Source organism: Elephantulus edwardii, unplaced genomic scaffold (genome assembly GCF_000299155.1).
Source record: "Elephantulus edwardii isolate Elephantulus edwardi_28Jun2011 unplaced genomic scaffold, EleEdw1.0 scaffold00020, whole genome shotgun sequence".
In the NCBI taxonomy this organism is placed as follows: Eukaryota; Metazoa; Chordata; class Mammalia; order Macroscelidea; family Macroscelididae; genus Elephantulus; species Elephantulus edwardii.
Genome location: NW_006399770.1, coordinates 15,186,015 through 15,193,566, shown reverse-complemented (window position 1 = coordinate 15,193,566; position 7,552 = coordinate 15,186,015).

Below are 7,552 nucleotides of genomic sequence, written 5' to 3'. Positions count from 1 at the left end.
CTAAGGTGCTCCTGATACAGGCCATGGTCTTCGCAATCGCTTGTTATGCATCAGAGAGTTGGACAATGACTAGGGAGGACAGAAGGAGAGTGGATGCTTTTTAGCTGTGGTGCTGGAGAAGGGTACTGAATGTACCCTGGACTGCCAGGAAAACAAACAGATTCATCTTGGAGAGGATTAAACCAAGCTACTCCTTGGAGGCAAGGATTCTGGGGCTTCGTCTGACATACTTTGGACATGTTGCCAGGAGGGACGGGTCCTTGGAGAGGGACATCATGCTTGGGAGGGTGGAGGGACGGCGCAGGAGGGGAAGACCCTCTATGAGATGGATTGACTCGGTGACTGGCGTAATCGGGATGGGTGTGTCAGAGGCGGTGCGGTTGGCGCAGGATAGAGCAGGTTTTAGAGCTGTTGTGCATAGGGTCGCTATCAGTTGGAAACGACTCGATGGCACATAACAACAACAATAATAATGCCGTAAATTAATGCATCAAAAGAAGATGATGCGATTACCAGAATCACAGGAGATCATTTGAAAATTCATGTCAAAATTTCTGAATGATAACAAGGTCTATGGCCAAAATATATTTTTAGGGCATAAAACTAATGATGACAACTATACTGAGGAGTGGCTGCTGTATTCTCTACCAGACTGCAATTTTTTATTTGCAAACGTATCAGTTCTAAATAACTTCATTCTCAATTTTTGATTGCTATATTTATTGATTGGTACAAATTGATTCATAAACAAATTGTTCTATTCACAAAATGTAGTTTTGGCTCAGCTCTAGCATGGAAAACATATATTAGTGGAGAATGTCTATATTGGAAAGCTATTTTGCAATGTGTCATTACTATAATTGTAACAAGAACTAAATGCAGATTATGTTTTTGAAGAAATGAAGATTTAATGTCCATAGAAAGTAGAAATTTTTGAAATTAATTTTTTGCTCAGTTTGATCCATGTCTCATAGTTCACATCTAAAAACATGTTAACACTGGAAAGGATGGATATATATATAAACATACATATATAACAATGTATGAGGAATTAATAATTTTAGTAAGGGAGAAAACTTGTTAAACTACTTTCAGTGAAATATGTTTAACGTGATGTTCAGATTGTCTGTAGAGTACGCTCCTGATCTTTACCATCCAATTCAGCTAAGTATTGTTTTAAGATGCATATCTTAAAATGGAAAATATGGTGAGGGACTAATCATATCTTCTAATTTGAAATAAATCACACAGATGAAGAATTGGCATACCAAGTACAGCACTATTTATGTGAAGTTTGGAAAACAATTGTTTAAAGTGCAGAGGCTATCCTGATTACAATGCTGTCAACATGAAGGTGTGCAACTGAACATTTTCACAGATAATAAATATGTCATTTTCAGACCATATGCTGCATATTCATTTAATTTTATAGAACATAGGGAAGTAGTGTTACTAAAATCAGCTTTTATCGTACTGTTTTATCCTACTTACAATACGTTTGATTGCCTTTACTAACCAGTGAGCAGTTTGTAAAACATTTAACCAATGATGCTCTGCCAATCTGACTCCAACACATCTATCCCAGTATCCCACATACTGTGTCAATCTATCTCATTTGGGGTCTTCCTTTGCTGCACTGTCCCTCCACCCTTCCAAGCATGATATCCTTCTCCAAGGACTGGTCCCTCCTGACCACATGCTCAAAGTATGTGAGATGTTGTTGTTGTTGTTGTTGTTGTTGTTAAGTGCTGTCGAGTCACAGGCGACTCATCATGACCCTATGAATGAAAGACCTCAACACTTGTGTGACTTTCATCCTTTCTCCAGGTTCAGAGTGTTTCTGGAGGCAAGCTATTACTGAAGTGGATGCCACTCCTGTTTCCAATCTTGGTTTAATTGGGAAGCTCCACCAAACACTGTCTGCCATGGGTAACCATTAATGCATTTGACACATCAGTGTCACAGTGTTCAACTTCACAGTGACCACAAGTTACCACTGTATGGCAAGTGGACACACCAGGGTTATATGACTTAGAAGGTTTGAACACAATATGTGAGATGGAACTTCAAAATCCTAGCCTCCAAGGAGACACTTGGTTTCACCTTCTTCAAGGCAGACCTGTTTGTTCCCTTGGCCATCCGTGGTATGTTCAAGACTCTTCTCCAACATCACAACTCTCCTATAATTCTTACTTATTGTTTAGCCCTCTGATGCATAGGAAACAATTGCAAAGACCACAGCTTGGATCAGGTTCACCTTAGCCTCTAGACTGACATCATTTTGCTCTTCAGTACTCTGGAAAGGTCCTTGACAGCAGTCTTTCTCAGTGCAATGTGCCTTTTAATTTCCTGACTGCTGGCACCAAGAGTGTTGATTGTGGAACCAAAAATTTGAAGTTATCAACAATCTCAATCTCGTCTCCGTCTATCATGATGCTGCCAATTTTCCCAGTGACGAGAATCTTTGTTTTCTTGATGTAAAGCTACAAACGACATTGAAGACTGCAGTCTTTGACCTTGGCAAAAACGTCAGGTCCTCCTCAGTTTCAGCAAGCAAGGTGTGTCATCTACATAATGCAGGTTGTTGATGAGTCTGCCTCCAATACTGATAGCATGTTCTTCCTCATAAAGTCCAGCCTACTGAAAGAACTGTTCTGTATATAGATTGAAAAGATATGGAGATATACATCCCTGTCATACTCCTTTTCTGATTTTGAGCCATGCAGTGTTTCCTTGCTCTGTTCTGACATCTGCTTCTTGGCCCAAGTACAGGCTTCACCTGAGCACAATCAAGTATTCTGGGATTCCCATTCTTCTCAAGGTTAGCCACAATTTCTTGTGGTCAGTATGAACAATCAGATGGTGTTGTTTAGTTAATGAAACACAGATAGATATTCCTCTGATACTTTTTACTTTAAGCTGTGTCTAACATTGAGTATAATGTCCCTGGTATCATGGCTTCTTCTAACCCCAGGTTGCACATCTGGCAGTTCTCTGCTGATGTACTTGTTCCAGTCATTTTTGTACAATCTTCTGCAGGATCTTGCTTGCATGTGATATTAATGATACTGTTTTATAATTTCCACACTCTTTTGGGTCACCGTTTTTTGGAAAAGGAATAGCATGTGTTTATTTTGGTTGTGTGAAATAATACAGTGCAGCGTTTTCATTGGAAGCATCATTCTTCCAGACTCAGAAGCAGATTTAAAGATATGCGAAAAAAAGAAAAAAGATATGCACAGTTTTCTAAACGTCATTAACAGTATATTTACATAGTACATAATACATATTTAAAATAATTATTGAAACCACAGCAAACGAAGTACTGCTAAGCACCATAAAATTCACCTCTGCAGAAACATTAGATGTCAGAGGCTGTAACCTCATATTACACCCTCATTAACACAATTGAATCTTGCATGAAAAGAAGGACACACATGTAAAAAGTTATCTCAAATAGATTTTTGTTCTTAAACAATGTGGCGTATATTATAAAGAACACATCCAAGAAATGAGCACAAGCTTATTCATCCCATTGGCATAAATATAAATCTTTATATAAAATTATAATAGTGACCTTCTTACATAAGAACTGAGTATAAAGACTCAAGAAAGACAAATTTTACTCATGTGCACATACATAAGTCTACAATAGAAGGTAAAATACAATATATATTTCCCATTTTTGAAACTGTTTTACTCATATTCCTAACATAAATTATCTCATCTGCACAATATGTTTTAATATATAGAGAGACGAAACAATGATTCAAGAAGACTAAATTAATTCCATTTATTATGTATGGAGGTAGATATGTAAGGTAGGGAGCTCTGGTAGCCTGGAGGTAAGGAGCTGTGCTGCCAAGCCAACTGCACACAGTTTGAATGTACCAGCTGCTCCATATGAGAAAGATGGTCTCCTCCTGTGAGATTTACTGCTTCTAAAAACCCACAGGAGGGTCAGCTATAAATAACAACAGACTAATTGTAGTTAATTTACTAGATAATTTGTAAGAGCAAAGAATAGGGAGGAAATGTTAATTATAACATGTTAGGGAAGAAAGATATGTCTAAATAGCAAAATAGGGTTCTTTGTTATGTTAGTTTTCTGAATAGTAAATTTTCTTTTAAAATCTATTTTCTTTTGCTCATTTATAATTATAGCACTTATCACAGAGCAAGTGCTTTGTTCTTGTTTTAGAAAACATACTTTTTATTCAATATATTAACATTTAATCCATGCATTATTCTTATGCTAAATGAAGTAAATGCTATATTAAAAAAAAAAAACCAATAAAATCCGAAGCATGAGATGTTTGAAATAAAAATGGAGAAAGCCAGTTTCTTACAGTGGAAGAAATTTTAAATTAATTGTAGACAACTAAGTTTACTAACAGATTTTCTTTGTTGTAGATTATATATATACTTTTCGCTATAAAATAAAAATCTTAGTACCTTGCACCCAATAAAAATTATACATTATCTTTTTTATGAAAATGTCACTTTTGTGTTTGGTAGTTAACGTTACAATCACATTTAAAAACAAATTATAACCTAGATAACTAACATACATACACATATAAGCATTACATGGTTTTTGAATGGAACTCTCATATTTCTCACCAAACCTTGGTTAATCCAGTTGTTTCCCAAAGTAAATCTTAGAAGGGCATTAGGTAATTGTTTTACAGGAAAACTGAAAACATGGGTCTTTTAGAGTTTGGAATAAGGAACTGCCAAGTATGAAGATTGGTTATTGTTGTTATGTGTCATTGAGGTGCCTTTGACTCCTATCTACCCTATGTACATTAGCTCTGAAACCTGTCCTATCCTGAGCCAATATCATTTTCTCTGACAGACCTAATCCCATTTCTCCAGTCACTGAGTCAATCGATCTCATCTGGGTCTTCCTCTCTTGCACTGTTCCTCCAGACCTATTTGTTGTTTTGGCAGCCGATAGTATGTGAGATGGAGCCTCAAAATCCTTGCCTGCAGGAAGCAGCCTGGTTTTACCCTCTATAGGCCTGAACTGTTTGTTTTCTTGGCAGTACATGGTACGTTCAACACTCGTCCCCAGCATCACAACTCAAAGACATTAATCCTTCTTCTATTATCCTTGGTTACTGTCCGGCTCTCAGATGCATAGCCAGTAATTGTGAACACCATGGCCTGCATGCACTTTAGTCTCCAGACTAAATAGGTTCTAGACAGCAGACTTTCCCAATGCAATTCATCTTTCAATTTCCTGAGGGCTGGTGCCAAAAGCATTGATTGTGGATCCAAGCAAGCTGGAGTGATCAACACTCATCTCTTCTCCATCATGAAGGTGCTAATTGACCCAGGGGTAAGAACCTTTGTTTTCTTGATGTTGAGTTTCAATTCATATTGAAGATTACAGTCCTTGACCTTTTGCAGAAACATCTTACGTCCTCTTCAGTTTCAGCAAGCAAGGTTGTGTCATCTACATAACACAATTGTTGATGAGTCTTCCTCCAATCCTGGAATGTCACGTTTCTTCTCATGAAGTCCAGCCTTCTGAATGATCTTTTCTGCATACAGATTGAAAAGTTATGGAGATAGGATGCATCCCCGATGCACACCTTTTCTGATCCTGAACCATGGGGTATTCCCTGCTATGTTCTGACTACTGCTTTCAAGTATAAGGCTTTTTTATGAGCACAATTAAGTGTTCTGGGATCCCCATTCTTTACAAGGTTAGCCACAATTTGTTGTGATCCACATAATCAAATGCCTTGGCACAGTCAATGAACACACAGTTAGACGTTCCTCTGGTACCCTCTGCTTTCAGTCAAGATCCATTTTATGTTGGCTATAATGTCCCTGGTGCCATGGCCTCTTCTAAACCCAGCTTGCACATTTGGCAGTTCTCTGTTGATGTACTGTTTCAGTCGTTTCTGGGTAATCTTCAGCAGGATCTGGTTTGCATGTGATATTAGTGATTTCGTTCAATAATTTCACACTCTGTTAAGTCACCTTTTTTTGAAGGGGTGTGTGTGAATAAATGCAGATCTCTTCCAGGTAGTTGTTCAGGTAGATGTCCTCCAGATTTCTTGGCATAACCTGGTGAGCATTTCCAGGACAACATGTGTTTGCTGAAAAATGTCAATTGGTATGCCATCAATTCCTGGGATCTTTTTTTTTGCCAATTCTTTTAGAGTAGCTTCACTTACTTCTTCATCACCATAGGCTCATGATTATACATTGTTTCATGAAATTCTTCGGTGTCAGCCAATACATTTGGTACAGTGTCTCTTTGTTCTTCTTCCATCTTCTTTTGACACTTCCTAGGTCAGTCATCATTCTGCTTTCAGCATCCTTAAGTATTGCAACTCCAGGCTTGAGTTTGTTCTTCAGGTTTTTCAGCTTAAAGGAATGCTGAGTTCATTTGTCCTTTTTGATTTTCCAATTCCAGCTCCTTGCAAATTTCATTGTAAAACTTTGCTTTGTCTTCCTGTGCTGCCTTTTGAAATCTTCTATTCAGCTCCTTAATGTCTTCGTTTCTTCCTATTGCTTTGGCTTCTTGGTGTTCCAGTACAAAATTCAGTCTCTTCTGACATCCATGTTGGTCTTTTCTTCCTCCTCTCTTTGCAGTGATTTTTTGCATTCTTCATCAATTATTTTTTTTTACATACTCCAACAGCTCATCTAGTCTTAATAATTAGTATTCAAGGCCAGAGATCTGTTCCTAAGATGGTCTCTAAATTCTAGTGGAATAGACTCAAGGTCAAAATTTGATGTACATGGATTTGATTTTATTTTCTTGAGCTTCAGGTTAAATTTGAATATGAGTAGTCTCTGGCCTGTTCCACAATCTGCACCTGGCTGAGTTTTGACAACTGATATTGAGCTTCTCCAGTGACTTTATCCACAGATATAATCAACTTTATAACTCTGCCTAAAGCCCTGAGGCTCAAGGCTAAGATGCAAGAGAGCACATTTTGTAAGTTGTCCTGATTGAGTGATTGCATTCTGCTACTAGCTTGAATTACATCCTTCTAACTTCCATAACAGTTGGAGATCAATCAAGATGCATTTATAATAATGGGTGACTGGAAAACAAAAGTTGGGAACAGAGAAGAAGAAGCAGTAGTTGGAAAATATGGACTTGGTGACAGAAATTAAGCTAAAGATAGAATGATTGAATTTTGCACTACCAACGACTTATTCATTGCAAATATGTTTTATAAGAAACATAAACAAAGGTTATACACATGAATTTCACCTGACGGTATGCGTAGGAATCAGATTGATTACATTTGCAGAAAAAACAGCTGAAGAAGCTCAATATCAGCTGTGAAAACTTGGCCAGGAGCTGATGATTGTTGAACAGACCACCAACTACTCATATGCAAATTCAAGCTGAAGCTGATGAAAATTAAACCAAATCGACAGGAACCAAAATATGACTTTGAGTTCATCCCACCTGAATTTTAGAACCATCTCAGGAACAGGTTTGAGGCCTTGAACACTAATGAGCGAAGACCAGATGAGTTGTGGGAGGATGTCAAAGGTATCATCCAGGAAGTGTGCA